The sequence below is a fragment of the Canis lupus genome, chromosome 2 (genome assembly GCF_003254725.2).
Source record: "Canis lupus dingo isolate Sandy chromosome 2, ASM325472v2, whole genome shotgun sequence".
Classification (NCBI taxonomy): Eukaryota; Metazoa; Chordata; class Mammalia; order Carnivora; family Canidae; genus Canis; species Canis lupus.
In genome coordinates this window covers 46521054-46544052 of record NC_064244.1, presented here as the reverse complement: position 1 = coordinate 46544052, position 22999 = coordinate 46521054, and the positions used below count along the sequence as shown (strand labels likewise).

The 22999-nt window shown below is 38.1% G+C and overlaps 1 protein-coding gene and 1 long non-coding RNA gene across 3 annotated transcripts in view; one reads left to right on the top strand and one right to left on the bottom strand.

Annotated features, from left to right (window-relative positions):
• Nucleotides 1-22999, bottom strand: part of ZSWIM6 (zinc finger SWIM-type containing 6) — a 196573-nt gene that overhangs the window by 132258 nt on the left and 41316 nt on the right. The gene's annotated exons all lie outside the window — the stretch shown is intronic.
• LOC125753129 (uncharacterized) lies at nucleotides 3689-22625 on the top strand. The gene is made up of 2 exons (XR_007404199.1): nucleotides 3689-4027; nucleotides 8745-22625. It is a non-coding gene; the product is annotated as an uncharacterized LOC125753129 (long non-coding RNA).

The window sequence follows — 22999 nt, the reverse complement described above, 5'->3', positions numbered from 1 at the left end:
TCAATATTAAGTTGTTCAAAACTGCCTTGGAAACAAAGGGTTCCCCATCTCTACTCTAGAAGGGAAGCCAACCTGAGGCTGAATGAAACAGCCATTAGAGACAGAATAACAACCTACGAGAATGCTTTAAGGATGTGCCCTTCCAGAACACTGCACCAAGGTACTTCCAACCCAAGACCCTGGAGATCACCTACAGCCCCTAACTACAAAGGGGGGAAAAAAGAAAGAAAGAAAGAAAAGAAAAAGAAACCTGAAGCCAAACAAGGAAACTGCCTTTCTCAGGTATCACAATCATACAATAGCAAAGCCAGAACCGGAGGCTAGCTATCTAGACTCCCAGATCCCTGTTCCATCTTTTTACTCCAAGTATCAGACCACTTCGACCCTCACTCATAGAGAAAGTATGGTCTTCCTAAGAGATGATTTATTCACACTTGAGAAGTAAGAATTGGAAGAACCCACGGGACAAGTGATTTTTGTTTCTCACTTCTTTCTGTACTGTTCAAAGTTACTCAGCTCAAGAAACATCAATCCTTAATGTGCACAAATACCATACACATTCTTCCACTAAGAATTCAGCACTGAGAGCTTTACACCTAGAGGATTCAGGTCCTTCCGGCCCACAGAGGAATGCCTCACAGCTCAAACCTTTCACCCAATTCAGTAAGTGTTGACAGATTCTAGAAAAGGCAAAAGGGGATCTTTTTCCCCCTCAGTCAAAAAGACAGAGATGAAGTCTGCACTGGCAGAGAAACAGATTTCAGCATGTAAGAGAAAGTGGAATACCAGTGTCAGTAATTTTCTCAATATGGTCACCTATAAGGATTTAAATCCACAATCAGACAAACTCAGTGTTTTCAATCAGAACACATTTTCAAGTAACAGACATTGACTGACTTTTTAAAGAGCCCTAACACTCGCTCCCTTTCAGCCCTTGAATTGCCTACCATTCAGCCATACTACCCAAGGTCATCCTTCCTTTTCTCACTAACAAGCACCCTAATAATAAGAGTCTACCAATTGCATGCTCCCTAACTCAGAAAAATTATTCTCAAAATTGCAATCACACAATGCCTGGTTTAAATCATAAAAACACAATTTGAACGAACCTCTGCTGGGGCTCACCAGGTGCCAGATGCTAAGTACTTTACAGCATGTTGATAAAGTAAATATTATTCTCATATTATACATGAAGAAAATAAAGCTCTAAGAGATTGTTACTTGCCCAAGGTCAAGAACTACGAAATCTTAGGACCAAGGCATCAAAACTACAAACTCAAAATCCCTACAGTTTCACCCCCATACAATGCTGCCTGCCTACTCACTTGCTCAAGAAGAGTGGTCCTGTAGGCTAGGATCCAAGCAACAACTGAACCACAGTAAGGAATGGAGTACCGCGTTCATTCAAGAGTTTCACAGGGACCAGGTGGCACAAAATACAGTTCTTTGAAACACTATTGAGATGTGGTTTTGTAACCAGAGACATAAATGGCAGGAGGGACTAAACGTAGACATGAAAACAAACTTCGTTTACTTTGAAGGTAAACTCTAATAGTTACATTAATAATGATTAATGTGCTAATTAAGCACTGGAATCAAATTCCTTCTCTTTTCCCTCTCAGTGTGGATTAAGTGGATTTGGATCATAGAGCCCATTCTGTACACTTAGAGTACACGCAGCAATAACTCCATCCCCTTCAGAAGTCACCTCACGACAGCTTGGCTGTCACTGATGAGCTGCGTGTGCCAACATCCCTGGAGGGCCCCCACTGCAGGGCTGAGGATTCACTGCACGTGCAGACCAACAAAACGAAATGTCATTTTTCTCCTGAAATGTGGATCCAGTCACAATTGCCACCCCCTAGAGCATTTCACTGATTCCCTAACACTTCAAAGTGAATTTGATTAATCAAATTTTGTTAGTGGTAAATTTATTCCTAGGTATTCTATTATTTTTGATGCAAGTGTAAATGGGATTGTTTTATTAATTTCTTTGATGGTTATTAGTACATAGCAATGCAACAGATTTTTGTGTATTTTGTATCCTGCAACTTGATCAAATTACTATACAACGCTCCCATAGTTAATAGAGATTAACTATGTATGTCCAGTTCAAAAATTTTAATAAGGAATATCTGAAAGACATTAAGAAGGATCATTTAGGCACCCCCCCAAAAAAAGCCAAGTTTTTCCTGAATATTTTTATTCAGCAGCATGTAAAAATTTTAACCAAAAACTTAAACTTTAAAAAGTCTAATTAGTTCACTTGTGAAGGTAGATTTGTCCTTCTCTTTACTCAAGCCAGACTAAATTGATTGAAGTTAAAACATGCTTTGCGGGATGCCTGGATGGCTCAGTGGTTGAGTGTCTGCCTTTGGCTCAGGTCGTGATCCCAGGGTCCTGGGACTGAGTCCTGTGTCAGGCTCCTCACAAGGAGAGGAGCCTGCTTCTCCCTCTGCCTATGTCTCTGCCTCTCTCTGTGTCTCTCATGAATAAATAAATAAAATCTTTAAATATATATATGTGTGTGTGTGTGTGCTTTGCCACTAAAAAACACTTTTTCAATGTGACATCTCATACTACCATCTTACATCTGTAAAGTATGTTGCAAGCTAAATAAAAAGGTTTCATTCACATTTGAGAACATTCAATTCTCAGAGTAAATCTGTACAATTAGGAAGAAGTGTTATAGGGATAAGTCAGCAAAAGAAGATGAAAGAGACAGGATAAGTAAGACATCTAGGGCACAATATTCCAAGTGGTGGAGACACAAGCAGGAAACTCAACCTTCTGATCAATGTTGCCAAAATCACATCTGTCTCCAAACACCACAGTCTACCTCTGATCTCATTATGTGCAATAGATTTGTAAAGAAGCAGAAGCTTTCCAGATTCTTTCATTTCCATACACTGATTAAGAATTCCTTAAGCCAACATCTACCCTTCAAAAAAACATATTTAAAGCTTAGTAAGATATTCAAGTCAACAGGCCACTGACCACCCCCCGTAAACCCTTCTTATTTACTCCATCTGAATAATTTATAGAAGAATAAATTCTTTGAGAACATTTTAATATCAGATTATGAATATAGTCCATGGCCTATCATGTCTTGCAAAACTCTGCTTAAAAGATCAAGTGAATAAAATGTCTTAATTTACACACTAGAAATTCTAAATCTTAATCTCTCTTGAAACATTTTTAAAAAATTTTTAACCAAGTGTTTTTCAATTTTTGAAAATCCATTTTGTTTTAAAGTCAGTTTTTAAAAAATCAATTAAGTATCCACTGAGTTATCACCATGTGTCTAGCCCTATGCTCATTTAATCAATTAAACCATTGATTTTTATCTTAACTCTGATATTGCTTAACTCAGTATTCAAAGATGACACTCTGACAGATCCATATCTGTGTGCAGGTATGAATTGGAGGGAAAAAAAATCAATGCACAACAGTCTTTTTTTGCACTGCACAAAGACTGCTTTTCCTCTCTGCATAGCCTGCTGTCTGTCCTGTGTTGGGCTGTCAAGCAAAGCTGGGTAAGGACACACCCTGTGGTACCACCTACACCTGTATCCCTTCACTAGGTGGGACTGCCTGCACAGTTTTGTCAGCACTAAGCAGTTATACCACCTGTCCGAGATGGCATCCCCTTTATTAAAGGAGTCTTTCTGCTTACCTTACAGGCCGTGATCGCCTTGCTGAAGAGATGAGTCATATTATAAATGTACTTCCTCTAGTACTACTGTTTAGCACATCCCCTAACTCATAAATGGGATTTTATTACTCCATGAAATGAGCACAATAGGTTTTCATTTGCTGCTCATGACTGTGCCCTGATTCAAGTTACAAAGCTAATTAAAGCTTTGTGATGGTGCCCCACTATCACTAGAAGATCTAGTCCAACTTTTCATCACAGCACACAAGGCCCACAACGTTCTCTACCACCTCCTCTCCCACCACCACCCTCCTCCAGCACCCAATGCACCAGCCGCTGGAAGCTGTGCAGAATGTGAATCATAAAAGAGAGGTAACTGTTTCCTATCTCCACATTTTTCCACAAGCTTTATCTGCTGCCCATAATGTATTTCCATACCCCCTCCTCTAACCACATTTCCACCTCCTAAGAGTAAATATCTGGTTAATTCCTCTCATTTTCTACCACCGATTCCAAGTTACCCCTTCTCTTCTGGAAGCTTTTACAGAACCCCAGAAAGAACTGATAACTCCCCCCTCAAACACACCACTCAAAGGGTACTGGGTGAGCTACATTACATGCCTTGAGACGGTCTTATTTTCCCCCAGGTGAACTCCCATAAGAGGAGGAAGGGGTCTGCCTCAGTTTTGCACTCCTGCTGGCACGCATCAGACAGTAATAGAGGGAAGACTGATACTGCTCAGTAGCCCAGGCTCAGTTCTCCCAGGAAACTGGTCCCATGGAGGGGTTCCCAGAGCCCAGGCAGTGAGGTCCTGGCTGACTCCCTCATCATCAGCCCTGAAGAAGGCAGAGTGGGCCGGCCCAGGGAGCATGCCCAGAGACAAAGATACACTTCTCCAGTGAAGAGTACAAGTGGGCTAGGCCAGGCAGAGAAGGAATGAGGAAGCAAACACAACAGCATTTCCATCAACCTGGAGGGAATTTTCTAATCATCTAATCATAAAGGTTTACCTTTTATTTCAATTCACATAGTCTTGTCTCCTACACTCAAAGATACATTGCTGGTTTGTAGTAGAAATAATTTAATACAACAGAACATGGGCATAAAATAAACAGCTCAGAAAATGAAAAAATTCCTTACATATCCTAAATTCAACCAGTCAACAACTTTATCCTAACCCTATAACTGGGACGCTCCACAGATTTTGACTCAGGGACTACTTGCTATAATTTTATATATCATGCAAGAAGGCTAGTTACCTTGTTTCCAAGTTCCCTACAGATTAAAACAGCTTGTTTGAGAAGAGTTTTATAAGGAAGAAGACAAAAAAATCTATAAAAAAGCAGACCCAAAACCCCCAAAGTCCAGCAATCTAGACCATTTTGGCCCTACATATCTAGATGCTAATAGCTACACAATCTAAAAGAGCACAGTTGAGATTCTTAAAGGGGCAAATCATCAGCTGTCTGGAAATGCTGACTATACAAAATTATATATGTTTTCACGTATTTCCACAGCTTAACTACGGTTATATTTAAAATAAAATTATATTGGCATTTCCACTTATACAAATTTGCCTCCAGAATGTTCTACATGTTATATACTGTATTCTTATAGTATATGTTTATTTTACACTGTATTTTCTCTAAGCTAGAGAAAAGAAAGTGTTACTAAGGAAATCATAAGAGAAAATACAGCTACAGTGCTATACCGTATTTATTGATACCACAAGCTTATGTTGTCTGTTTACATGATGAATGAATCATCAGTATCTACACATCAATATTGTCTTATAAATAATATAAAAACACTGTAGATGTTATATATGTTACTAACACCAGACATCAAAAATGAAAAAATAGGGACGCCTGGGTGGCTCAGTGGTTGAGCATCTGCCTTCGGCTCGGGGCATGATCCCAGAGTCCTGGGATTGAGTCCCACATTAGGCTCCCTACATGGTGCCTGCTTCTCCCTCTGCCTATGTCTCTGCCGCTCGCTCGCTCTGTGTCTCTCATGAATAAATAAAATCTTTTAAAAAAAAAGGAATGTAAAAAATAAATTCATATTTATTTACGGGTATAAGATTCATACATTGATAACAAAGAAACAGCAGTATGATTGCTTTATGGTAGTCTAGTGTAACTGATATGATTACTTCACATAGCTTATACACTAATGAATTAATTGTTGTAAAATTTTTATGGCATACAGTATTATAGCCATATTTAGAACACAGTATTGGGAACATTGTTACATTTTTAAAACCACTTACCTGAGATGATAGGCTGACAGACATTTTCTCCAATTATGAGTGGTATTCTGTACAATAATGTAATTCTTTAAAAGCAATTATAAGACAGTAGAAATACTAATGTAATGTGTTATTAATTTTATATTAAAAACCGGTCACTGTAAGCCTATCTAAGGATAAGATATCCATTTCCATACGTCCTGCACACAATGGGGTTTTTTTGTTGTTGTTTTTGTTGTTGTTGTTTTAAGATTTTTTATTTTATTTATTCATGAGACACACACAGAGAGAAAGAGAGAGAGAGAGAGAGAGGCAGAGACACAGGCAGAGGGAGAAGCAGGCTCCATGCAGGAAGCCTGATGTAGGACTCGATCCCTGGTCTCCAGGACCAGGCCTTGGGCTGAAGGCAGGCACTAAACCACTGAGCCACCTGGGCTGCCCCTGCACACAATGTTATACACAATTAATACTTAGGTGATGATGATGGTAACAAAAAACAGTTCTTGCCATAGTTACTAGATTTCCACATGAATAGATACAACAGATAAATTCATTAACTGTACAGCATGATGATTATTCACTGTCATTAAATGGGAGTGGATCATCATAAAAGTCTTCTTTTGCCAGTCATCTTCAGGCTGAGTAGGTTGAGGAGGAGGAGGAAGAAAAAGACAGGTTGGTCTTGCTGTCTCAGGAGTAACAGAGTTGGAGGGGGTGAAGCAGGTGGAATGGGAGCAAGAGACAGGCACACTTCGGCATAATTTCATGGCAATACACAGTCATTTCTGACGTTTTTGCATTCTCATTTCTCTAAAAATGTTGCTATATGGTACCAACATTTGTTTAGTTTCAGTGCTTGCATCATAGAAGGTTCCATGTCATAAAGAAAGTCAAAAGCAGTCTTGAGTAACCAGAACTCTTCTGCCCTACTGTCTAATATCATTTGGTTTTCTGGCACAGCTTCTCGTCTTCTTTCTCATTGTGTGGCTCTTATTCCGAAGCACTCACCTCCATCAAGTCATCTTCTGTTAGTTCATCTGGTGTGGTGTCTATTAGCTCTTGAATTTCTCCAAGGTCCCTATCTTGAAACCCTTCGCCCCCACCTTCTTTCCCATACCACAATCTCTTTCATGATTTCCTTGACTGGACTCTGTTATAAATCCTGTGCCGTCGTGCAGAACATCTGGACACAGTTTTCTTTAGCAGGAATGTATTGTTTTGGCTTGATGGTTTTCTTGACTTTTTCTAAAACAACGATAGCATTTTCAGTGATGTAATCCTTCCACATTTTCATGATGTTCTATCAGGGTTCTCTTCCACAGCACTGACAATCCTTTCCATAAAGTGCCATGTGTAATGAGCCTTAAAGGTGCTAAGACTCCCTGAATCTAGAGGCTGAATTAGGTATGTTGTGTTTTACAGCAAGTAGACCACTTGGATGCCTTCACTGTTGAACTCATGGGGTTCTAGGTGGCCAGGGGTACTGTCCAATATCAAAAGAATTTTAAAAAGTAGTCCCTTACTGGCAAGGTACTTCCTGATTTCAAGCATCAATGGAACCAATACAGAAAAAGGGTTCTCAGTGTCCAGGCCTTCTTGTTGTACAATCAAAAGACTGGCAGCTGGTATTTATCCTTTCCCTTGAAGGCTGAGGAGTTAGTAGCTTTATAGATAAGAGCAGTCCTGATGATAAATTCAACTGCATTTGCCCAAAATGGTGGATTTAGCCTACCCTTCCTGCCTTAAATCCTGGTGCTCACTTCTCTTCCTTACTATTAAATGTCCTCTGGGGCATTCTCTTTTCCACAATAGGGCACTTTTGTCTGCATTAAAAACCTGTTCAGGCAGATATCCTTTCACCTCAGTGATTTTCCTAATGGCATCTGGGAACTCTTCAGCTACCTCTAGTCAGCAGAAACCGTTTCTCCAGTTACCTTGGCATGCTTAAATCAAACTTTTCTCTAAAATTATCAAACCATCCTTTGCTGGCATTAAATTCTACAGCTTTAGATCCTTTACCTTCATTTTGCTTTAAGTTGTCATATAATGACTTCCCTTTTTCAAATCACATTAAGAGTCTATAGGAATGCCTTTCTTGCAACAACCCTGCACCCACATAGAAGCACATGTTCATTATGAGATGAAAAAGTATCTTGCAAAAAATTCAAGGTTTTTGTGCCTATAGCACACTTGCAGCAACTGCTTAATACAACTCTTTTTTTTTTTTTTTTAACAGTGGTCCTTATGTTGGATTCCTTTATCTTGAAATGGTGCAACCATAGCTGCAGACCTCAATGTATGGTAGATAATAAATAATTCCACATTTTCTTGTAATGCCATAACTTTTCTCTGTTTCTTGGGAGCACTTTCAGCATCACTAGTGGCACTTTCTATGGGTCCCTTGTTGTTATTCAAGGTTTACAGTATTGCACTAAACGAAAAAATACACGAGAATCACAAGATCACTTTTACTGCAATGCACAGTTTATCAAAGAGATGAACTGCTCACTAGAAGATTAGTGTCACCCTGTGTTTTAACCAGATACTTGCAACACTTGAGCTCAGTGCAAAAGCAACAAAAAGTGTCTACAATATTAGAGCAGTACAATATGTACAACAGTTAATTTTGTGTGACTATGATTTAATAATACACCTTTCCATTTACGTCTCTCCACTGTGAATGGTGCCACATACAGTCTATGTACATAAGCTTTGATAAACTGGAACTTTCATAATAGATCTGTGTATATTTTATGGTAGTCGATGATAGACTAGTATCTATATATATTTTATGCGTTCACTATATATCTCTCTCTTGATTTTTTCAATATTTTTAGGCTATGCAGTTCTTCTGGAGTTTTCTCAAACTGTCACAAATCTCCAAAAATTTTCCAGTAGAATAACTGAAAAACATCCATGTAACTGGATCCACAAAATACAAACCCAGTTGGTAAAGGATCAATTGTACTACTTTGGAGATTGCTGCCCAAATGACAATGCTCATCCACAAAAATTTTTATCACCTGTGAGTTCTTCAAAGCAAGGAACAAAGACAAGGATGAGAGGACAGAGCACAAGAGAATAGGAATTTCCATTTCACTTGGAAAAAAATTTTGAAAAATACAAAAAAATATTACTTTCTTATAATATAAGCACAGGTTTAATAACAGAGAGGAATAAGGTATTCGAAGGTATTTGAAGAAAAAAAATTGAGATTTGGGCATATTGCGGGCCACAGTATTTCTGAATTCTAGTATTTTTCCCCTTTATGAAAGACATAATAAGATAAATGTTAACTATAGTAACCTTCTTATTCAAAATGAGTAGTCCTAGAGGAAAAAAAAACTTTTTAAAATAAATACAGTAAAAAAATTGTGAAATGTCATATTCTCTTCATTGTAGCCAACTAGCTGCCCTTGAATTCTTTGGGGAAGGCAGGACATACTACATGTAAACAGGGAGAATGGTAGACAGGCTGGCCAACAGAGCATCAAGGAAAGGAGAGAGAAAATGAAGAAGAAGAAGAATAGGAGCTCTGTAGCAAAGGAGATGAAAGAAAAGAATAAAAGAAATAAAAATTCAACTCTGCCTCGTGCTGCAGATGCCCTCAAGAAATGTCATTAGTGACACATTCTCATTACAGAAATTCCCCAGATTGGCCAAGGGACTTGCTTTTGTTGTGGTTTCCAAATCAGAAACTACAGGCACCTTTTATCCATCAAGGCTGGCACAGATACAGATGTGCCTACTCTCTACCCAGCATGTCCTCCTTGAGATGCATCTGTGGCTGCGAGAACCTCTAATGACAACACTGACAGTTGCATGAACCATCAGACCCAGGCAGACAGACACTGAACAGATTTATATATGTCAAAATTGTATTGAGACTCTTAAACTGGGGTTTTTTCCTCCACAAGATAGTTTCTAAATCATCACAGAGTTTTTCATTTCCTTACCTTCTCCTTAAGTTGCAGAGTTCTTAAAGCTGCAAGAAAAGCATACTTCCATTTCAGGATACAAGTATATAGAGTACCACAAGTCTCGGGCGAGGAGGGCCTACGTAAAGGGAGGAACCCTCCAAGTGGGAGGAGCCCTCCAGAGCACACAGAGTGTGCCTCAAGGGCAGGAGAACGGACCAGAGTTCCACTGACACACAGTGACTTTCATCATTTTTTTTGCCTCTTCTCTCCCTTTCTTTTCCCCAAATAAACTTGAGGACAAGTATTCCAGTGTGCCAGAATGCATTTATGGGTCTTCGAGTGACAAAGAATGAAAAAACAGTGATTTAGAAGGACTCAAAAGACAGGTTAAAGGCAGTCTGCTTACTGCAGAACCAAAATCAGAATTTACCAATTTCAACTGTGAAATTGTCAATTTCATCATTATTCCTACTTCTATGTAAACAATATAGATTTCCACTGTAAGATTTCCTAGTAGCAAAATACCCAAAGTCACAATTCTAACCCAAGAAAACTTAAAGCCTCTCAGTCACTAGATAGTGAAGTGGTTAAGAGCATAGATTTTCTGAGCCACTGTGTGGGCTCAATTTCTAGCCCTGCGATTCACCAGCTATTTAACAGTGGACAAGTTACTTAATGCCTGTAGCTCAGTTGCCTTATGTACCTCTTATTTTAAACAAATTAATATACATAAACTCTTAGAACATATGTACCCCTTATTATAAAAGTAATGACTATTGCTGTTATTACTGTCATCATTGTCTAGCGAGTTTACCATAAGCATTTCAACCGAACCTCTCCTAGAACAAGAATGTCACTGCTAAAGCATTCTTCTTAATTTCAAAAGAACAGTATAAAACCAAAATGTTTCTTATATCTTAAAAAAAATATTTTGCTATGTGGGGAGCTATTCAGCTAATAGTGATTTTTCAAGGAGTTAATAAGTTCACCAAGCAGTTTTGAAATGTGACCTGTTATCTCTTCCACCTTTCAAAGGGGAGAAGGAAAAGGAAGAGATGGTCTGGGAGGTATTTTCTTTTGTTTTGTTCTGTTTCCCAAAGAGTAGCTTTGACCACTCATTTATTCAAATTAGTCTTAAATACATTTGTAGAGTGTTCAACATGTGAAGGACTTTTGCCATACAGCTCTACAGTACAGACTACTGTAAGCACCCAATTTAGAGTACAGACTACTATAAGCACCCAATTAATTGTAAAAGGCACTTTCTCAACCTATAACTTCTATATTTGAATCTCAAAAGTGTTGTCTTAGCCCTTTTCTATATTTGCAACATTTAAAATATTCCATTATTTTTAATAGTGCAGGAATGTTAATTAACATAACCATAAGTTTCTCCAGCTTGAGGCATAGAAGAGAACAGGAAATAGACACAATCCTAGTTTTCAGGCAACTTATATAAACATATGGCTGGTTTTGGATAGGTAACGGATTTACTGTATCTTATTACTAGTATTACCCACTTGCTGATTTAGGAAAAGTATAGATATCTCCCAAAAGCAGAAGCCAATCTACTGTAGAAAAGCTGTTTTATACCCAAGCAACTACAGGTAAAGTATTAAATTCTCAAAAGTTAGAATACGCCCCCTTTGAACTCTACATAGTACTCATTATCAGTATCATAAATAAAATAATAAAAGCAAATACTCCCTTCAAAAGAGTCTTAGCAACTAAAGATAAAGAGGTCTGTCATAATTGAGTTGCATAGAAGGCATGTGGCAAGAGCAAATGGAGAAACAGCCTCAAAAGTCCATCACGATTTTGTTGAGATAGAAAAATAAAGGAAAATGAGAGCTGGCAATGTTTTTTGAGAAAGTAAGATATTCAAAGGTATGAAAAACATTTTTAAAATCCACACAAAAGGATTTTAAAGCAGGAAGATTAACCCACAAGTTGTTGAATTATTCTGCTTAAGCATATATGTTTTAGAAACTTCAGAATCACCAAATATATTCCTGATTAGCAACACTCAAGTTTCCAGCTGCCTTTACATTTGTTCACTTTGTCAAAGCCCTAATTCTATACCAAAGCCTTTTGTTCTACTCAAATGCCAGCTCAGCTCACCTTACTGCAAAGGCTCTTCTGGTTCTGTCAGCTGTGCCCATGATAAGCAGCTGGGAAGTATGGAAGAAACATTAACTATTGACTGAAAAGGAGTGTGGACATGGAGTTTTACCATTTGTTACTGAAGAGGTTATAAAAAAAAATGTAAATCCAAAAAAACAAAATTAAAAAGACTATTCATTGCTCCACACCTGCTCGGAAAAAAATTGCAATCACCAATCCATGTAAAATAGCCACAGCTCAAGTAAAGGAAGTATTAATCCGTATTTGAAACAGGGAGGGAAAAAAATTGCCAAAGCACAAAGGCAAAGGCAAAATCACTCAGAAGCAGGAGGAGAAATGTCCACTGATGTACTGGGGATAAACCAAAGGCCTCTGAGGGGTCTGTGCTTCCTTAACGCAGTACTTGAAACAAACAGCAAGCTCAGGGCACAGACATCAATTTGGAATGTAGGCAAAATTTTTCACAACTTCAAAGCATAAAAATGTGTTCTCAATTAGTATGTAATATATAAATGCCAAATGCAGACTAGCTCTCAAATATTTACCATCTTTAGCTGGAGATTTTTCCATCTTTAGCCATGTCCAATTGCCGGGCAACATTACCACTGTTCCCATTATCTCCTATGCCCTATCTCCTGTGCCCACCACGCAAGTGGTGTGGCTATGAGGAGGGACTTCTGAGTGAGTGCAAACCTCCATATCTGGAGGTGGCAGTAAATTATATCCAACCAGGCACCAAACAGTCTGATGTATTTGTTGCCATTCAAAAGGAAGAGAGAGAGTCAGGTTAGCTGCTCTGTGAGACCCCAGGTAAGTGGGCACGATCAACAAGGCTTGCAAGAGTTATGCACACCTCTCTGCCCAAGGGATATAGGGGTTGAGAGAATATGCTCCAAAAAGAACCAAGATACGGTGGACGGTTAATGATAGAGCCAAATAAACTACTCTGCCTGGTGGAGACATTATGTACAAAATATGTACATTCCATCATGAAACAATGAAAGAGGAAAAGAGACAGTGATAAAGCACCAATGCGCTGGCCTAGATATGCTCAACCGCTGAGCCACCAAGGCGTCCCGGAAGAACTCCTTTAAACACTAAAATGCGGGATCCCTGGGTGGCGCAGCGGTTTGGCGCCTGCCTTTGGCCTAGGGCATGATCCCGGGGTCCCAGGATCAAGTCCCACCTCAGGCTCCCTGTGTAGAGCCTGCTTTTCTCCCTCTGCCTGTGTCTCTGCCTCTCTCTCTCTCTCTCTCTCTCTCTCTCTGTGACTATCATAAATAAATAAAATAAATAAATAAATAAAAATTAAAAAAATAAACACTAAAATGCTTCTATTCTTGCCACTTTCAGTGAAAAGCTTTCTCAAAATAATTAACTGCCTTATTTTTTTTAAAGATTTTATTTATTTATTCATGAGAGACACAGAGAAAGAGAGGCAGAGACACAGGGCAGAGGGAGAAGCAGGCTCCTCACAGGGAGCCCGATGTGGGAATCAGTCCCAGGGCCTCCAGGATCACACCCTGAGCCAAAGTCAGACGCTCAACCGCTAAGCCACCCAGGCGCCCCTGCCTTCTTAAATGTAACATACCAACCATCACTAAATAGTAAGTGTGTTACATCAAGCCCATGGTATCATACTATTTGAGATGAAAGACCACACTCATCTTATAAATCGAAGGGGCCATGACAACATAGTCAAACCCCATGACTGCAGGATCTCCCTCATAAGATTCATCTAAGATAGAGAGCCAAAATGTTTAAAACATGAAGAGAAAAAAAAAAAAGACCATTTACATGTGGCTCACTGGATCCAAAATTTATTTCAGCAATTTTAGGGACACAAAGGTTCCAACATGCCTAAATTCAAAGTCACTCCACCAACATTTGGGCTTCTTCCCAGCAAAGAGAAATAATACCCATCAGGGCCAAAATGGTTACCTGTAATCTTAACATTTCTTAAACCCTGTTGTCGCATGACTTCATATTCAACTGAACAACAGTAAAGCAACTGTTCAAAATGCTGTGCTGGAATGGTAGTATTCTTTTACCCTTGTGAATCTTTCCTCCCTGCCTAGACTCTCAGAGCTATGTACACTTTTCACTACCACACTTGATCTAAAAACTATCATTTGGAAGACTTTCTGTCAAGAATGATCAGAGATTCTCTGTTGTAGCAAAAACAACATTTTAACAGTATAAACCTGATCCCTATCTGGCAAATTTTTAAGAGATTGTATTTATTTATTTATTTGTTTATCTATCTGAGAGAAAACGGGCGAGAGAGGAAGAGAGAGAGAGAGAGAGCACGCGCGCATAAGCAAGGGAAGGAGTAGACGGGGAGAAGAAGGCTGTCTGCTGAGCAGGAAGCCTGAGGCAGGCTCAACCCCAGGACGTCAGGATCATGACATGAGCCAAAGGTAGACACTTAACCCACTGAGCCACCCAGGTGGCCCTGGCAATTTTGTTAAGTATCATTAAAGTGGTAGTTTTTCCATCAGTCTTTCTGATGACTTTAGCATTTGTTTCATGTTTTCTAAGTAAGATGATTGTATTACTTGAACAGTCCCAAAAGCCACTGGCATGTGTAAGAAAAAATTCTTATACATCATTAAGTACAAGATGAAAAGAAGAAATGTTACAATAACATTGTTATGCTAGGCATCAACCTTTCTGGGCCTTCACCTACTCAAAACAGGGTCATGATTTCACTTATGACTACAGCCAGCTGCTAGAGTGAAAAAGCCAGCCAGCCACACTGCCCTCCAACTCCATCCTCTGCCTGTCACCATTCCCCCACCTCCCAAAGCTGAAGGTGCAGTTCCAAGCTGCCCAGATCTTTAACCTAATGGGGAGGGGACACTCCTCAGCTGCCTAGTCTCTCTGCTGACTGTAGTTATTTGAGCACTATGCTTCAAACCTGAAAAGAAAAAAATTCTAAACAGAAACAAAATATAGGTTATCTGAAACTTTTTTAAAAATAAGATAAACTCATTCTTACATTGTAAAACTAAATTATACTTTCAAATAATAGTCTCAATCAGTAAGCACATTATTTTCCCTGTGTGTCCATTTTGGACACACTATTTACTGTACTTATTTCAGATTAAGAACTGCATCCATTGCTTTGAATTTAGAGAAACTTTACCTGGAGGAAAACCTCCAGAAAAGTGTTTCGAGGTTAAAGAAATTATACTGAGCATGTTATTTGAAAGTAAAACCAGTATGCTGTTTAAAAATAAGTCTATCAGGGTGCCTGGGTGGCTCAACTGGTTATATATCTGCCTTCGGCTTGGGTCATGATTCCAGGGTCCTGGGATCCGGCCCCGCATCAGGCTCTGGGAGCCTGCTTCTCCCTCTCCCTCTGCCTCTCCCCCCTGGCTTGTGCTCTCTTGCTTGCTTTTGGATACCCTCTATTTCAGTTCATTGCAAATTAGCTCTTTAACTTCCTACTTACCCCCTCACCAACCCCCAACATTAAATTTCTTCACAGAAGGCATCCTAACTTTACTGCTTTTGGTATAGCACTTTTAGGAAACTGGGGGGGAAAATGCTAGAGAAAGAGAGAATTGTTACCTCTCTTAGAGTCCAGTTAATTTTGTCACTATCTGCTGTGTAACTATATGAAAGTACCTAATCACAAATAAAAAACACATCTCAAGATTATCGATGCTGATGGGAGTGTCAAAGGCAAGGGCAGTAGAGTACTCACATAATCCCTTTGCAAAAATATCAGAGAAGAGTTGAGGTGGAAAAGGATTATATCTCTTTCAGCTCCAAAATACAGCTGTATATTCTGGCTATTTTTATCACCAAAGGACTGCTAACTCTAGCAGAGTGAAGGAGAAGGTACGTAAGAGAGCAAGCAGGACCAACCACCACCAGACACCCTTGTCTATCAAATAAACAAGATGCTACTTAGTCTTGGCTGCATTCATCTGGAACAGAGCAGCTTTTGGCCTGCATTCCAGTTCTCATTTTCCTAAGCATATCTGTATCACTCTACTTTCTTTCCCTCAACAAAGAACAAAAAGTTTAGCAGGTGGGACCTTTACTGGTGTAACACATGTTAGTTATAACCAACTTCATCTGTTATATGGAGAAAGATATCTGCATTCCACTTCTCCATGAAAAGCCCTACTAAATTTTACATTTGTTTGGAATGAATTGTATTGCATTTATTTAGCAGTAAACTACATAATACACTGTGATGGAGAGATCTACTCACTCCACACTGCAGCGATGCCTCAACTGCTAAAGAAAAACAGTCCTTCTCATGGCACTCATTTGCTATATGCAGTTCCAGCTGCACAACAGGGAAAAATATATTACTCTGATGATCAAAGACATAATACACTGTATGCTGGTATTCCACAGCCAAGAGGCCACGTGTCACAGACTAGAACAAAATAAACTGCAGCAACTGTCTGTTCACCACTGAGGCATGTGTGTGCCTTCCTTCATGCTTTAAGATGAAGCCATGACATCCATCACAATGTTAGTTACTTTGAGCTCTTTGTCCAAGACATGTGTACCTAACTCTAAATAAACTCAGTATCATTCACAAAGAAAACTCTGGAGAGGATTTTCACTTTAAAAAAAAATTGCAATGGTATTCTTTACATATTAAATCCTGCAATGACTCACTCCATAAGGAGCAGTAGAAGGTGTTTATGAACACACGAAAGAGTGTGCACTTGTGGTGATTATTCTAAAGTAGGGACTGGTAACTGCCGGCACAAAAACCAAAGGGAACAAAAGTCAACACTGAAGACTTAATGGTCAGTGCAGAGAGGTATATCTCCCAGGTCTCCAGCCAACATGTTCCAATAAACAAATATTTCTTCAGTACCTACTAAGTGCCAGAAAATCCTAGCCAGCTCAGCATTTCCTGCACTTCCACCCAGAAAGGACTCCTGATGCAATATACTCCATAACCTTGGTTTTGTCAAGATCTGAAGTCCTAAAAGCTGGAAATGGATATTATAGTACTAGTATTTTCAAAAATTAGTTTTATATATAGTAGGAAAACCATCCTACAGATGCTAACTGTTAGGAACATTTTTCTGGAGCTCTACTTTTACGAGGAGATTTAACTACTTACTGGATGTCCAAATGCTGGCAGTCATTTAAAGTTCTACAAAATCTAGTGTGAGGATAGTGATAAACAGAACAAAATAGTTCCAAAGCTATTTAAAATCATAAAGAATAGAGATGCCTGGTGGCTCAGTGGTTGAGCATCTGCCTTCAGCTCAGGGCGTGGGATCCCAGGACCCTGGGATCAAGTCCCACATCAGGCTCCCCACAGGGAGCCTGCTTCTCCCTCTATGTCTCTGCCTCTCTCTGTGTGTTTCTCATGAATAAATAAATAAAATCTTTTAAAATAATCATAAAGAACAAACAAAGCCATCGTTTCATCTTAAACATCACACAAAAGGGGCTTGACAGTTCTGTTTGCTATCAGATGTAACTTGACATTTGTGTTGCTAAGAGTCCTTTTTCAAAGTGTACCCATACTTTTAGTTCTGAGTAGCAATAACTGGATCTCCTACCTGCTATAGGACCAGGACATGCTAATAACATCAAGATGCAGCTAATCATCCTTTCATGTTTGGTGTATCACCAGAGTGGAAAATTTTTTGTAGAGGACATATATTTTCTTGGGAAAATATTGTATAAAGGAAGGTTCATATTGCTTTGTTCTAGTGTTTACTTGATATTCAACAAGGGTGGGTCCAAATAAAATCTATTTCTCTTAAAGATATCCCTCACAAGGCAAACACCAATGAAAATGAAAAATCCCTAAAAGAGCGGTTTCTCAGACATATAGTAGGAAAAAAAAGTTTCCATTTTTTGTGGTATCAAATTATTTTTGTCTTCATACAGTAACCAACTCAAAACAAGTCAAAGGACCTTCTGGAAAAATGAAAATGTAAAAGGCAATGCATTACTCGACCACAAGTAAATCCTTACAATTTTAAGAGGACAGTATACTTCTGTGCAGTTGTTTAGATCATAGAGTTTAAAAGAAAAAAGAAGCAATAAGACACACTTCACAAATCCAAAAGGTCAGACAGAAAAAGAATTCGCCAGACAGAAAAAGAATTCCTTCACAAGGTCTAACCCAAGAAATCATAACAAGAAATAACATTTCTGAATTGATAAACTGAAGATACAGACAATGTTAACTTCTCAACTGTTCTACATCTACTTTTCTAATTTTTATTTTTGATTTTTATTATGACGTAAAATTGAAAAAAAAATTGAAAGCATGTGCTTGCCCCCCAGCTTCTCTCAAGGACACTTAATGGTTTCTTGTGAATCCTTCCAAAGATGCTGCATGCACATACATACAAGCAACATAAATGCTTGTATATTTTTATTCCCCCCTCTATTAAAATGGCAGCATAACCCACACCATTTTACATTTTTTTTTCATTTAACAAATACCTATATTACTCTGTATCAGTACAGTTTTCCTCATTCTTTTTGACAACTGCACAATATTCCATTAGGTGGATGGACCGTTAATTTATTTAGCCAGTCTTCTATAATGAACATTCAGGTTGTTTCCAATGTTTTGCTACTATAAACAATGCTTGAATACACTACTTCATTTCAATTTAGCATAAGCTAAATTCCTGGATACAGAACTGTTGGGTCCATGAAGTCTGTACATTTATAATTCTAACGTATGCTGTCAAATTATCCTCAATAAATAGTGTCCCAATTCATAATCCCACCAGCAACCTATGAGCGTCTTTCTCCACACCTATGCTAACAGTGTGTTAAATTTTATTTTACCAATGTGATGGGAGTTGTTTAAAGTGGTACCTAACACAGTTTTAATTTGTATTTCCCATAAAATGAACACCTTTATATTTAGTGCCATCTGTAACTCATTTATGTAAAATCTCCATCCACTTTGCTCATTTTTCTACTGAATTGTTGGTCTTTTTCTTATTGATGTGTAGAAAAATTTACACATTAAGAAAATTTGCCTCTAATCTTTGGTGAGTTAAATGATTTTTCAATTTATCTTTTGATCCTGCTTGTGTTAGTTTTTAATATGCAGAAACACTCTTTTATTTTTATAAAGTCTAACTTACCTTTTCCTTTTCTTTTATTGCCTCAGAGTTATAAAGTTGGGAAAACCCTCTTCATTCTAAATTGTAAAAAATTTCTCTCTTATTTACTTCTATTTCTTTTGTAACTTTGCTTTTTACATTTAAAGCATGATCCACTTAAAATTCATTCCGGTCAAAGTATGTATTATAGATTCCACTTTATTTTCTTTTCCAGTTGGCTCCCCAGGTATGCCAACACCATTTACTGAATAAATTTCATCACTGATTTGAGATGCCAATTTTATCATGTCCTGTGTGTTTTGGGGTCTCTTTCCTGTACTCCTATTTTATTTCATTGATCTGTAGATCTATACATGTGCCTTCATCACATGGTTTTAATTAATGTGGCTAAATAATATCTTTCAACATCTTCTAGGGCTGGTTCCATCTCTCATTACTTTTCTTTTTTAGGATGTTCCTGGCCATTATTGTATGCATGTTTCTATATTAATTTTAGCATTTGTTTGTCAAGTTAAAAAAAATCCCGTTAGAATTTTGGGGGGGGGGGGGGATTACTTCTAATTTACAGACAAAGTTAGGGAGCTTATTTACCTTTAAGAAACCACCTCAAAAAAAAAAAAAAAAGAAAAAGAAACCACCTCAAGGGACACCTGGATGGCTCAGTGGTTGAGCGTCTGCCTTTGGCTCAGGGTGTGATCCTAGATTCCTGAGATCAAGTCCCACATCAGGCTCCTTGCATGGAGCCTGCTTCTCCTTCTGCCTGTGTTTCTGCCTCTGTCTCTGTGCCTCTCATGAATAAATAAATAAAATATTAAAAAAAAAAAAGAAAGAAAGAAACCACCTCAATAGCTGGCGATTTTGTTCCACTGAGTACTAATGGTGTGATTTGAGACTTAGTTAGAACATTCACATTTCATATTAGCATGTCCCCAATCACAAGATAATGGTCGTCTTCACAGGTATTGGTGGTGTCTGGCATTAACCTTCCTCCTACAGACACAAGGGTTATATGAAAAATGTATGAATGCCAGAAGTACTGCTAAAATAGTACATTCATGGAGTTTATCCATAAATTAAACATATATAGGAAATTATTCCATGGTCACATGTTTTCTTAACATGGAAGCTAAAGACACAAGTGTAAAGACCTGAAAAAGACCTCTACAGATGATCCAGACCAGGTTCTAAGCAATCTTTTCTTCAAAACATATCACTCCTATCATAATGGTTTATTTTATGGACTATTTCCTAATTTCCCATTCAAAGGACACTCTAAATTGGAAAATCATGTCTATTCTACCCCAGCATTCCTATGGAATTGTTACCAGATGTACATATATCTTTTACCATCATGTAGTTGGAAGCAAAAGGAATGATGGATGGGAGCAAAAAGTTGAGAGAAACAGTATTTTATATTAACATTTACAAAATTATAAACACCTTGACATACACTATCTCATTTGATATACATATACATATGCCTAAACATGAAAAATACATAAAAATGAAGAATAATTGTATAAGCAGTATTTTAAAACCAAAATATTCATTTCTACTGTATCCTGTAATTTTAATGCTACAAATCTTAGAAATCAAAAGAGAAACATGTTCTCTCTGCTGAAAGGTGGGGGGAACAAGATATAAGATTAAAGATGTATGCAGGGCCTGATCACAAAGAGCCTTAAAGACAACAGTAAGAATTTTAGACTGTAGCCTTAAAGAAATTTAAATATACAAAAAATATTGACCATAGCTGCTTTTTAAAAATTATCTGCATACAGTAAAGGATGGGTTATTTGTAGTATGGCATAGGAAGACAGAAAAAGCTATAGCAATGAACCAGACCGGTAATGGTTGGACTTAGGGTAGTAGCAGTAGTGATGAAGAAAGGATTTGTTTTAGAGATACTGAAGAGTTAAAAATGGTAAGACACTGATGACTTAGGAAGTAAAGACATCCAGTAAACATACTAGACTCATGAGAATAAACATTTCAAGCAGGTATGTGTAGTTTTGAGAGTAGGTAGGTAAGAATAGGAAAATGACCCAAAAAGAGAGGTAGAAGGTGACCCAGCAAAGAGGAGTGGAGTTAACCAGAGAGGCAAGAGGAAACCAGGAGGGCTTAGATTTATAAAAGTCAAATAAAGACTATGTTACAAGAAAGGGCAATCAGGCCAGCTTCAGTAGGTGTTGTTCAGCTGTCAAAAAGGATAAAATGTGAGGCAGCCCAGGTGGCTCAGCGGTTTAGTGCCACCTTCGGCCCAGGGTGTGATCCTGGGGACCTGGGATCAAGTCCTGTGTCGAGCTCCCTGCATGGAGCCTACTTCTCCTGCCTGTGTCTCTGCCTCTCTCTCTCGCTGGGTGTCTCTCAAGAATAAATGAATAAAATCTTTAAAAAAAAAAAAAAAAGAATAAAGAATGACAAGAGTCCATTGCATTTAGTTATACTGGTATTCTTAACAACTACAGCTTGGGTGGAGTGATGGGACAAAGACCAGAGCGTAAAGGACTGAAGAAAGAAGTAGGAGGTGAAGCAATGGGAGTGATATCACTCTTTTAAGAAATCTGGACATGTTAAAAAAAAAAAAAAAAAACCAACAACAAAGAAGTTACTGATGGAAAGAATGAAGTGGGAAGGCTGAGTGTCAAAGGAGATTTTTTTTAAGATTTTATGTATTTATTCCAGGGTGGGGCAGGGGCAGAGAGGGAAAAGAGCAGAGGGAGAAGGACAAGCCGACTCAGTGCTGAGCAGAGCACCTGACGCGGGGTTCGATCACTGGACCCAGAGATCTTTACCTGAGCCAAACCAGAGGCTTAACTGACTGAGTCACCAGGCACCCCAAAGGACAATTTTCTTTTAAGGTGGAAAAGTCTTCCCTATGTTTCAACAACAGTAGTAAGTCTTCCCTGTGTATGCACAACGGTAGTAAGGAAAAAAGAATATTCCTTCCTTTCCATAATGCCTCCAAATTAACAAAGGAAACAGCTTGGATTGCTGCTCATTTCTGGGGATGGTCTGTCTTTAAGGTAGTGAGAAATATTAGCCATCAAAAAATGGAATTTATTTGCTCCTAAAGATAAGGTCTCATATATCAACAAAAAATATCAACAATAAATCTCTAAAAAAGAAAAAATTAATCCAAAAATCTTTTATGCAGACACAAAAGAGTTTGTAAGAGAGGTCTGCTTACATTTAAATTTTAACAGAACTTTAGGATGTTTGCAACAAAAGAGAAAATGGAATTAAAAGTTTATATATATTCCCTATGTTCAACCAGTACTCAAAATAATCACATGAAGGAAAATAATCTGTAAATCCAATAGGTCAACTTTCTCTGATTCTTCCACAGATTAAAGGTTTTACAGATGCCTTGAAATAAAAGGAAACTGATGATTTCATGAATGGTTTGGTTATTTACACCCCTTGAGGCTCATACACAGCACAACTAATGGTTTTGCCTTGAGGCAAGAGATTTAACATATTGCCCTCCTAATTGCTCCCTGGACACTACACAAGGCCACGTGTTTCTGAAGTACAGATTCCTATATAAAACCCACCTTCAGAAAAAAAAAAAATCAAAGATAAATATCTCACCAAATACTCCTGAACCAATAAAATTGTTTTTAATACTCAAAATTTAACAAATCACCATATCAAACATTAGCTGATACAGTAGCTGATACAGCTAATAAAATTCTGGTTCTCTGATCTGGTTCTTTTCTAAAATAAAAGTGACTTAAGTGAACACATTAACAAACTTCTGGACATTTAGCTGTACTACAAATACAGTGCCAATTTCAAAATTTCAAATGGGAGAAACTTCATTTATAAGGGCTGAAAATATAAAATTTTGGTAAAAGATAAAATAATTTTTTAAAGGAGAAGAAAAACAGAAATAAGTTTTAAACTTCTGGAAAGGTGAAAAATATTCCCTATATTCAGAGAAGAAATCACAATGGA